The sequence below is a fragment of the Urocitellus parryii genome, chromosome 5 (genome assembly GCF_045843805.1).
Source record: "Urocitellus parryii isolate mUroPar1 chromosome 5, mUroPar1.hap1, whole genome shotgun sequence".
NCBI classification, from domain to species: Eukaryota; Metazoa; Chordata; class Mammalia; order Rodentia; family Sciuridae; genus Urocitellus; species Urocitellus parryii.
The window spans coordinates 31,012,686-31,024,665 of NC_135535.1; positions in this window are offsets into that span (position 1 = coordinate 31,012,686).

Genomic DNA, 11,980 nt, shown 5'->3' on the forward strand with positions numbered 1-11,980 from the left:
TAAAAACAAGTCCAAAATCAGTGAAATTCCAAAATGCACTGAAGATATGACCCATGGTCCATATTGTGCTAACCTATAAGCTCATTGGTGGCAGGGTGATTCCATCAGAATTCCTGGCATATAGAGATGAAAATGAACTAACAAATTCTTAGATTATTATAATATAAAATGCATTTTCAGAGAATTGATCCCTGATCATTTCCCAAGTGTTTTATTTCAGGGATTATGGTAACCTCACAGTGTCGTCCAGCAAATGGCCCAAGGACCTTGAATTCATAAACCAGGTAAAGCCACTAATTAATAATCTTCTATGAATTCAAGCAGAAAGTGGGGGAGGGGTGTTTTAGTGGACAGTAATCATTAAAAAATTTAATAAAATATTTGGGGATTTGTTTTGCCATGTTAGCCTAACAACAATTTATTCAACCCGAACTTTTAATTCTTTATGCCTTAAAATAGGGCAAATATACACAAGTATAAACACAACATTCTTTAAACATTTTTTTAAATTGAATCTAATTTTAAATATTACATTCAAACTTAGGAAAAATATGTAACATAATATACAGAAACTAATGTACCATCATAAGTTGTAACAAATATTATTATGTTGTTTTTAGACTCAAAATAGGTTCATTATGCTATGAAGCAAATTGATATTTTAGCCAATTTATCAATGGCTAAAAATAGCAAGGCTTTATTTAAAATTCATTTTTATATCACCAGAAATCAATGCTTAAGTCTCAGTGTGTGCACTAATTATGGTCCTTCCTTATACTTGCAAAATCCAAAGAGCCAAAAACAGGCTAGCATTTATAACAAGAAAAGATCACATTAAAAGACCGAGAAGACTAGGAAAATACGTAAACAATGGAAATATGAATTCAAAATAAAACAAAATAACATAAATAAGCAAAAACATGTGTGCAAAGGAAACTTCTTTGGAATACATTTTTGAAAGAATGAAGCATGAACAATGTACAGCAAATCCTAACTGAAAAGAGCTTATAACTAATATCAGTCAAAATAAACTTTAAAGGCATAACACACGGTTAGGAATAGCAGTTATAAGTATGAAAGAAAAATTAACTCATTTTTTAAAAATTCTTTAAAAAAACAGAACTATTAATTCCAATTTTATAGAAATACCCCTATAAAATAGATAAAGAAAAAATACCACAAGTGATCTCAAATGGCCACCAGAACTTTGACAGGCATGGACAGTATAAAAAAGACCATTGTATACCAATGTAATTAATGATTTCTTGCTTAGCAAAGCAAAGCTAGAAGTGTACATAAAAGACAAGTATAGTGACCAAATTTGATTAATATTACATAATTCACTATACTGTAGTATCCTTTAAACTCGTTAAAGTAGAAAAAAATCTCATAATTATCTTAACTATTGAAAATAGCATTAGATGGAAGTCAACAGATATATGTGAGAATAATGTACCAAATTAGTAATAGAGGAAAGTCTTAATCTAATAAAAGTTATATATTTTTTAAAAGTCTACAGCAAATTTCATATACAATAATGAAATATTAAATCAGTTGTTTAAAAATTAGGAACAAATTAATGATGCTATCATCTATTCAATGTAATATTTAAGTTTCTAGTACACTGGAACTTCCAAAATGCCAATAGTATTCATCTCTTAAAATTTACATTAGACACATAGATTCATATGGATATTCACATTATTATTATTATTTTTAAATAGTTCATGTGTAGTATGCACAATTCATTTCAAAAAAATTAAGAAAGAAAATAAATGGGAAAATTGAGAATATTTGTGGATAGAGGTTTCCTAATCTTTTATATAAAGGAAAAATGTTAAATGAAGAATTTTAATAAGAAAAGTGAAGTTAAAGTCATACAGAAAATATATATGTGTTTGTGTTTACTTGTGTGTGTAAGGTACAGATGCACACAATATACAATCTAAATATCATTTGTGTCCAAACACAATGGGTGAAGCCAAATTCAGAAATCGAAAAGTAGAAATCAATGCTTTTAATAATTATATTACTTTACATTCAATTAATGCACTTTTAATTTTCTAAAACTTAAAATATCTAGAGAGAGAATTTTTAATGTTCTATACCTGAAATTTTAACTCCCTCACCTTTTTGATGTACCAACATCATCATAATTATAAACATAATTCTTGTTTGGGGATTATAAAACATGAGAGTTTCTGGAAGTAATGACTGATGTGGAATTATTGGTCATGTATTAAATTTCCCCAGCTTTATTACAATTAACAGTATACACTGAAATCAATAAAGCCCAAATAAGCATGAAAACAAATATTTCGAAGAGATTTACAAAATTGAATTCAGAGCATTTAAGATCATCTTCTACAAATTTTTATGACTCAATTTTAGGGTTAAAAATAATATTTAGTCAGGGACATGTTCTTCTATAGCAAAAGCTCCCATTAATACAAAGAGGCAGATGATATAATTAGAAAATAACCACAATCTGTTAGGAAGTAAATGACTCAGGGGAGGGTCATCGGTGGATGGTTTTAAAAATAATAATGCTAAATAAAAAGTGATGGGAAATTTTAAAGTATAGAGACCTAGTTTTAACTATTTGAACTGAGTAAACAATCTCAGTATCAGCAAAAGCCAGAAAGTAAGTACTTCCTGATGTGAGGCTAGGAAATGTGATCAGCACAGAAGGACCCTTGAAATAGTCTCACTAAAAAAATACCCAAATCTAAATCAATCCAAGCCTCAAATCTAAATTTTCTGGAAATGTAGGGATATTAAAGAAAAGTTGGGCAATACCACAAAGAAACATTCAGATAATCCAAAAAGTGAGACCTTCTGCAGAGGGCCACCAAAAAGATTTCTCTAACAAGTCAGTAGCATGGGAAAGGAAGGAGGTCAGCCGCCTGGGTACTCTAGGTTTAAAGATGTTTAACAGATAAGAGACAAATCAAGTCAACTGGAAATACTTTAGATGTTTGAGGAAATTTTTGAAAATAAACTAGAGGTTTAATGATAGTAATAAATTGCCACTTTAACCATAACTATATTGTAGCTTTATGAGAAAATACCTTCTGAGGATGCACATTGAACTATTTAAAAATGAGTGCAGTATCATGAGAGCTGCAATCACCTTAGATTACTCCAAGTAGGGAAAAGTTGATAAAAGACACCTGGAAAAATATGAATGGTTAATGTTGATGAATTTTTTTCATAGGTTAATGGGATTTACTGTACTCTCTACTTTTAGTGTTTGTATATGTATAAAAACACTAAAATTTTCAAACTGTCCAATGAGCAATCTAGCTAATTAATATATGTAATCAAATGCTTTTTAAGAAATGCTAATTGCCACAAAAATTAAATGAAAATGTCTCCTAAAACATTGATAAAGATGAATATTTTAAGTTTTATAATATAGAAAAGAAAGGACAGGCATAAAAATCCTTTAAGAAATGATAACATAAGAAAAGGTCAAGATAACAGTACAAAGTCTCACAGTCCCAAATTAAGTACAAATGAATTACAATTCTCTATTGATGTTCAAAATGTCTTGTGTTGAATTTTTGTTTTATTCCTGCCTTAGGTTTATTTGTTCAAACAGAACAGAAGGACACCAGCCTCATACAAATGCCTCTCAGGGGTTCCATGAGTCCTGCCTTCACATTGATAGACAGGGACTTTTCCTGTGGAGCATTCATGGGGTCTGGTCACCTTGGAAGCCTGAGCCTGAACTGGAATCGAAGATGGAGCTAAATCTGGGCCTGAGCCTTGGCTTTGGGCCTGAGACTTTGGGCACTGCAGGCAAAACACTCTTCCCAAGTGTGTGGGTGATTCATGTAGGCAAGTCAACTGAACTTGAGGCTGATATATTCTAGGGTCTTCAATTTGACTTTCTTGAGTTTTAGAAGGGCCCTGATAGCCCTCCACATGCACTCATGTACAGTTCCCACCAATACCCACCCCAGTACTAGGGATTAAATCCAGGGACACTCTACCACTGACCTACATCTAGCCCTTTCTATTTTATTCTGAGACTGGGTCCCAACAAATTGCCAATGCTGGCCTTGAACTAGGTAGCCTCCAGTGTCTGTAACTACTAAACTAGGCTGGCTTGCATCTTCAATGGGTCTCTTTTTGGATGCTTTATGGAAAATGGCATGCTCTTCAGAAACTTAGATTCACCCCCTTAAAAGATTTAACCATTTTTTATTAGGATTTTTTTAAATACCATTTCTGTGCCATTTTTAGGACTGACTGCATGTGGTGTGGTTCCTGGATTAGACCATGTCGGCAACATAACCTTCAGCTCCCAAAGCACCTGGAACTAGAAGAGGAAGAGCTTTTATTGAATTTTGAAATAAAATCCAGCTAGATTCATTTGACTCGATTTAATGAAATCAATCACAAAATGTGACAAATGAAGGAGTAAAGATGTTTGATAAAATAAAAAATAAGCAGAGGTGGCAATATCAATGTCCAGGTAATTACAATATGTAAGTATTTAAATGGAACAAAACTGACCAGTAATGGATGAAAGGCCAAATTGTGATGGACTTTTATGTGTTTATTGCTTTCTCATTCAAATAGTTCAGTTACTTCTAAAGTGATTTCTCTGCAACTACATTCTATTCCTCTTTACCACCTGGTCATAATGATAACATAATTTCTTGGCAAACTATAAAGCAAAATCACTCAATACTCAAACACTAAACATCTTCTTAGCTAAATAGCACAGGCACATGAATAAATACATATGATCCATATAATTCCTTTCCACTTACTTTAACCTCAAGCTTTGATGGGGAAAGACAGATTTAATATATCTTTTTCCTTTTCTGATTATTTTTCACCCTTTTTGTTTTTCCATTTTCTCATCTGGTCATAACTGGCTAAAATATTCCAGATATCCATCAATGTTTTATTATTATAATTATTCTTATAATTATTCTAAATATTATTATTTGCCTTATTCTAAATATTCTTGCTTAGGCTAAAATATTATGGTAGAAAGAGCAGCATGGTCATTATTTTTTCAAGTCTAGTTCACATGACCCTCATGAAAAATATACAGTAGGTTTGACTTTGTCATTTTTATGAGAAACTGTGAATGACATACTCAAGAACAACTATTTACAAAATAGAGAAGTAAATAGTAAGCTTTGAATCTCTGTGCTCAATTTTCGTTACAATATTTTCCATATTACAAAGCTAACTCTCATTGCTTAACAGTAAGTAAGCATGGATTACGGGAGAAATCTGCAGATAGTTTTACCTGACCAGAATTATCTTATTCATTCTTTTTCCATCATGGAAAAAGACAAAATACTTGCTGCATATATCAGGTATCATTGCTTCCTAACATTTGAAGAATTTTATTAGTGGTCACGTTTTTATTGTCTTGTTCAAGTCAATGTACCTACCATGCTAATGGGGGGGAAAGAAACAAAACTACAAACAAACAGGTATACACTCAAAACTTGCAAGCATGGAAATCTAGAGCTTCAGAACTAGTTATAGCATTGGAACTCTGAGGATTTTTTTTTCATATTTAATAGGATCAATTTTATTTAATCTAAGACATTATGCCTTTATTATAAATGTAGGTATTTTCTGAAAGTCAAGATTTTATCCAACTCTGTTTAAAGTAATGAATTAGATTCCTAATAAAAGTATTTGTCAGATTAAAGGGATGTACTTGATGCATTCTGAAAGTTTATAAATAGTAATAATCTAAATATTTAAACTAATCACCAGAAAATTCTGTTAAACCTTTAAGGAAAAGAGAGGTTGGATACAATCTAACCCAGAAGAAAGAAAAATTCTCAGGTCTACCTAACAAAGAGAGAAGAAAAAGGAAAAATGACAGTTCCAACAAAATATCATTCCAAAATTTTGTAACATAACAGCAAATAGAACTGAATTGCCTATTACAGGAACAATACTACATAATAAAGGGGAATTCATTTCAAAAATAAAAGAAAGATTTAACTTTAACAAGTCTACTAGAATCATTAACTTAATAAGTTAAAAGAAAAAAATTACCTTCACACAGGTCAAACAAGCATTTAATATATTTGCCAAATATTACTGAATTTTTAAAAACTTATGATAGGCCTAGTAGGATATATCCTTGACTATTGATTTATTTAGGTTTACTGGATTGAACCCATGGGCACTTAACTACTGAGCCACATCCCCAGCCTCTTTTTACATTTTTAGAGACACTGTCTCACTGAGTTACTTAGGGCATTGCTAAATTACTGAACCTGGGTTTGAACTCATGATCCTTCTGCCTCAGCCTCCTGAGCCACTGGGAATATAGGCTCACAACACCACACCTGCCCTTGACTCTATATTTAATTATGTATCAAAATAAACAACCATCATAACATTAAGATTCTAAAAATATTGTCATGAAATCTAGGAAAAAACAAGGGTTCAGAAAAGGTCCTTCTTCTCTGATTATGAGGACATTCACAAAAGTGACCTGAAGGAGACACACTGCTATGACATGGGTGACATGAATATCTTAGCCACCAGTTTTCTCAGGCCCAACCCTGAGTGGACCATTTCCATAGCTGAATGGATAGGAACTGTGTTTACCCAACCTCTTTCACAGGGAGTCATATCAGAAGAGGTGCATCATGATACCCTATGGCTCAGTGCATTCTAACTAGAGTCCAGTGGCAGCCAAGAGCTACCTTTTCAATGCTGACTAGCTCTGTTGTCTATGCTCTAAAAGGTATAACCTTGCTCCCGAACCCTGTAGATCTGCTCTGAAGCCCTCCTGTCAGGAAATACAAGAGATTCCTTATCTTCCACAGTCATGCCATGTCCATCCTGGTGCTTGCATATTGAAATCTAGAGAAAATGTTTTGAAAAATATAAATGACCAAAATTAATTCAAGAAAAAAAAACAAGAAACATGAACAGCTCAACAAACATTGAAGAAATTAGAAATGAAGAGTCATCTTGAAAACAAATGGCAAGTCCAATTGTAATTAAAATTTACAAGTTGTTCTCAAAGGCTTTCTATCCCATCTGTCAGAACTCCTCTCTTTGCTTTTGTTCTCTTCTAGGCATCCATCCTATTATACGCATTTTACTCTTTTTCTTTCAAGTTAGCCCCATTCAGGCATTATCATTATCCCACGCTCCAAAATTACTTTCACACATTTTTTTTCAGAGTTTGAGCCCTAAATTATGATTTGCAACATTTTCAGCTATGACACATCTAACAGTTGAAGTTCACATCTGCCTCACATTCCCATGGGCATTCCAAGCATTTGATCTACAATCCATCCCTCTTCTCTCAAGACACAGCAACAGGATGCAGAAGATGGAAAGGGATGTTGGTCTAAGAAGAGAAATGAATCCTCCATAGTTTTTAAAATACATCCTTAGTAGTAATATTACTTAGTAATGAAGTTGTGACTCCTCTCTTAATTGCTTTCTACATCAGTGTGTGAAGATGGCACAATTAAGACTATTAAATTAAAGAAAGTGACTGATTAGGTCAAGGCATCCTAAGGCAAAAAATTACACTCTCTTTTAGAAGACTGAACATTTTTTTAAACTATTTATTTCTAAAAATTAAATTTCAAATCCCATGCAAAGTAAATATACATCTGTGTTTTTGTAATTATTTGCCTTGCCTATATCTCCTAACTTTAGACAATGTCTAACTATATATAGCATAGTCAGTTTTGAATTGGGACTGGTTATTCTAATTTGCTTCTAAGATCATGGAAAAGAAATCTGTTTCCACGGATGATGATTCATTTCTTTCTGTGGAAATCAAAAAAAGTAAAGTTTTATTTAATAATTGTCAGAGCTAAAGTAAATATATTAAAATGTCCTAAAGATAAATATAGATATCGATTCACAAATAGAATTCTTTAATTAGAAAAGAATGAGGAGCCAGTTGTAGTAGCGCACGCCTATAATCCCAGATGCTTGGGAGGCTGAGGCAGGAGGATTGCAAGTTCAAAAGCAGCCTCAGCAAAAGCAAGGCTCTAAGCAACTCAGTGAGACCCTGTCTCTAAATAAAATACAAAATAGGGCTGGGGATGTGGCTCAGTGGTCGAGTGCCCCTGAGTTCAATCCCTGGGAAAGCAAGAGAGAAAGAGAGAAAGAGAGAGAGAGAGAAAGAAGGAGAGAAAGAAGGGGAGAAAGAAAGAGAGAGAGAGGGAGAGAAAGAAGGGGAGAAAGAAAGAGAGAGAGAAAGAAAGAAGGGGAGAAAGAAAGAGAGAGAAAGAGAGAAAGAAAGAAAGAGAGAAGGAGAGAAAGAAAGAGAGAAGGAGAGAAAGAGAAAGAGAAGGAGAGAAAGAGAGAAAGGAAGGAAGAAAGAGAAATAAAGAAAGAGAGAAAGAGAAAGAGAGAAAGGAAGGAAGAAAGAAAAATAAAGAAAGAGAAAGAAAGAAAGAGAAAGAGAAAGAAAGTAAAAGGAGAAGGAAGTGAAGGAGGAAAAAGGGAAGGAAAAGGAAGAGAAGGACAGGAAGTAGAGGAGGGAAGGAAGGAAGGGAGAAGAAAAGCAAAATAAAAGAAGGAAAGGAGGGAAGAGAAAAGGGAAGAAAATTTCCATGGGAAGACATTACGTCTTCAACAGAACTATCAGTTCCTGGAAGAGGTCAGGGTTAGTTTTCTATGGCATTGCTGTTGTGTCTTCTACAGCAGAGGGCACGTGATAAGTATTCAAAAAATATATGTAGGTTGTTAGAAATAATTAGCTTGCAAATATACACGTTATATGGAAGAATTTTTGTTTTCATTTATAGAAATCAAGCCCCACAAAAAGAAAAGGGGCTATGAAAAAGAAAGAAAATAAAAGTATTTCTCACAAAGTCACACAAGCTATGCAACAGAAGGGGGTTCCAGTTTCCCGGTGAGTTGGTCCATTTGATGCTGTTCAAGCATCAGTCTGTTGTTACTCAGCCAGACTCTGACAAACGTAAGTCAGAATTTAGAGGAAGCCTCCAGGAGCCAGAACCATTGATCAAAGCAGTGGGATTGGTGAGTCAGAGCATTCTGCTCTCTTTTTTCACTGATGGTTTAACCTCTTCCGGGAATAATTCTTTGTTTTGTCATGCATTACTTTCAAAATCGAGTGCTCATAGAATTTATTGTGCCTAAAATGACTAAAAAAAAAAATGGAATGGAGCATATAATACTAACCAAGTTGGGATCTGATTGAGTAAATTAATGATATCTCAATGACTCTAAAATCAAAAGATTGCCCTTGAGAAAAGACAGAATAATTTAGATGTATAGATAATGTAGAGTGAACCAAGTCTCACCAAGGGGAAATTTTTTTTTTTCATGTCCTTAGCTCCTAAATTAATTCTCATTCTTTCTCTGAAAACCAGCTCAAAAATGGATTTATAATGCAACCATTAAGAATTAATTAGTTGAATAAGCATTTATGAATGCATCTTATGTGACAGGCATAGATAATAGGGTGAAAAATAATGACCTCTTGTCTCTAGTGAAGAATGGAGAGGAATGAGCAGATTCTTTTATCCCACAAAAATATTTGAATGATAACTATGTGCTAAGTATGCAGTAGTTTCTAGGGAGAAATAAATGAAGAGGACATAAACAGTATCTTTCCTAAAGAAGCTCACAGGCTGTTGTGAATTCAGAGAAGAAAGAACTGAATGGAGGATGTGATGCTATAAAAAATAACTGATCATTGAAATATAATTGTCAATTCAAAATTAAGTACCCTAGAGGTATGTGATATAGGAACACATAGGGTTCCAAAATTTTTCCCAAAGACATTAGAGAAGACTTCCCTGAAGTGACATTTGAGCTAGGTGGGAAACTGAGTAGGATGTGCCAAGTAAAAAGTCCACATTGGGGTGGCAGATGGAACAAATCAGAAGCCACGGATTTGTCAACAGACCTGTCTTGGACATTTAGTATTTTCTTGAGAAAGGCAGTAGGGTACACATCAGGAAGAGGTGTGATGACATCAGAATGGGAAAATAGCTGCAGAGTATTTTGAAAAGCAACTTAGCATAAGGAAAACAAACAAAAAACAAAACAAAACTTTTTTCCTATAGGCAGGGAACCAAAATAAATCTAAACAGAAAAAGAACATAATAACAAAACTCTCAACTCCTCTTTCTTCTTTTCTTCTCCCTCCTCCATACCCCTTCACTCTCTTCCCTTCTTCCCTTTATTCCTTCCTCTTGTCTACCAAGAGAACTTACAGTACCTTCTAGCAAGTGACCTGGAGTGAAAAGAGCAATCAATGAGAGAAAATTCAGTTAGAAAAGAGTGACGTTCAAATGAGTAACAATTCACAATCTGGAAAAAAGCAGGGTCTGTAGAAATGAAGAGGTGAGGACAAAATTGAGAAGCATTTCCTAGAATTCAGAGTTTAGTTCCTAGATGGATGAGTTTATATAGAGGGTGGAATGTCAGGCTGCCAGGAATGAGAATTATGAAGGCCAGAAAGATTCTCAGCATGAAGTCTGTGACATCACAGAATTAGACAATTTAAGAGAGAGCAGTTTTAAGGATAAGAAAAAAGAGATATACTTTGAGAATTTAAATTCCAGGTTATTTCAGAGATATTAAGTCAAAGAGGACATTTTATATGGGTGATTTTCTAGTGTTCCATGCAATGCACAGGGAGAAGTCCTTCTTGCCTTGAGAAGAAAAGTGATGAGCCTAGAGATGGAGAGCAAAAAAAGTGGAAGGAGTTGATCTCTATTGAATTCCTCTTTCTCTGATAAGAAGAGGCCTTGTTACCTACTGGTTTCAGGGTAAGGTCAGACTGGGGTCAAGAAAAGTCAACAATGACTGGAGAGACCAATTGAACATGAGGAATGAGAAGAAAAATGTATCAAACACAAGCAAAAACTTTGCCATAAACTCAGTCAAGATGAGATTAGGTATCCTGCATTTATAACTCCATGATCCTCTACAGTCTAAAAGCAAGGCAGGAGTAAGCAAGTGGCTATTCTAAATGGTGGAATTCAGTTCTTGGGTGGAAAGCCACAGTTGTAGAAAAAAGTTCATAAGATTTTGGAGCAAGCTAATATTATACATATTAACATATATGGGACTTGGAAAATTATTTGATTCATTTAAAGTCTTATATGTATAAAAGATAACTGGAAGGAATCAGAATAAACAAATTCTAAAGAACATAAAATCATCATTACTGACATGTTGCAAACTATTAGACTAGACCATCTTATGCTATATTAGTACAGAAAGGTGAAAGTCACCTCCATATACAGATTAAAGATAGAAGCAGTTAATGGTCTAGTTTATTCTCTGTGTCTAAAATATTTTTGACTTCTCAACTACAGTGATATCTTTAAAGAGTCTTTTGTTTTCAGTTATTCTTTAAACAAAAACAGATTCATATTTTCCTTTTGATTGAAGATAGCCAAAACTTTGATTTATTATTCTTTGTCCTTGAGCAGTATCCCGAATTTTAGATAATATGAGACAAACTGAATGACCTCTGACCTCTTCACTGACCTGGAACCAATGAATATTAAATACAGATGGAAAATCTGTAATAAATAGTGGAACACACAGGCAGTTCTTTTATTTCTTTGTCTCTTGACTCTTTAAGCTAAGAGAAGTGCCAATAGACATGTAGCAGAGCAAAAATATACTATTTAATATGCATAGATGTACCTTCTTAGCTCTGTGTGACCTTTTACTGAATAGCACCAAGGAATTGCTTGAGATACCAAGGCAAAATATTGATGCTCAAATTTGTCTATGCACATGGATATTCTTGTATTATGAAAAATTATACTTAGGTTTCTTTTGAAAAGTATTAGCTCCCTTAAAGGATGAAGAGATGTTCAAGTAATTATGTTCAAAACTGGATCCAAAGTAGAAATGCATAATATAGATAACATATTTAATTTGACCTAATTGAATGTATTGCTGAAGTTTCCAGAGTTTTTCTCTCCTGATTGTTAGTTCAATCTTACCTAAAACTTTA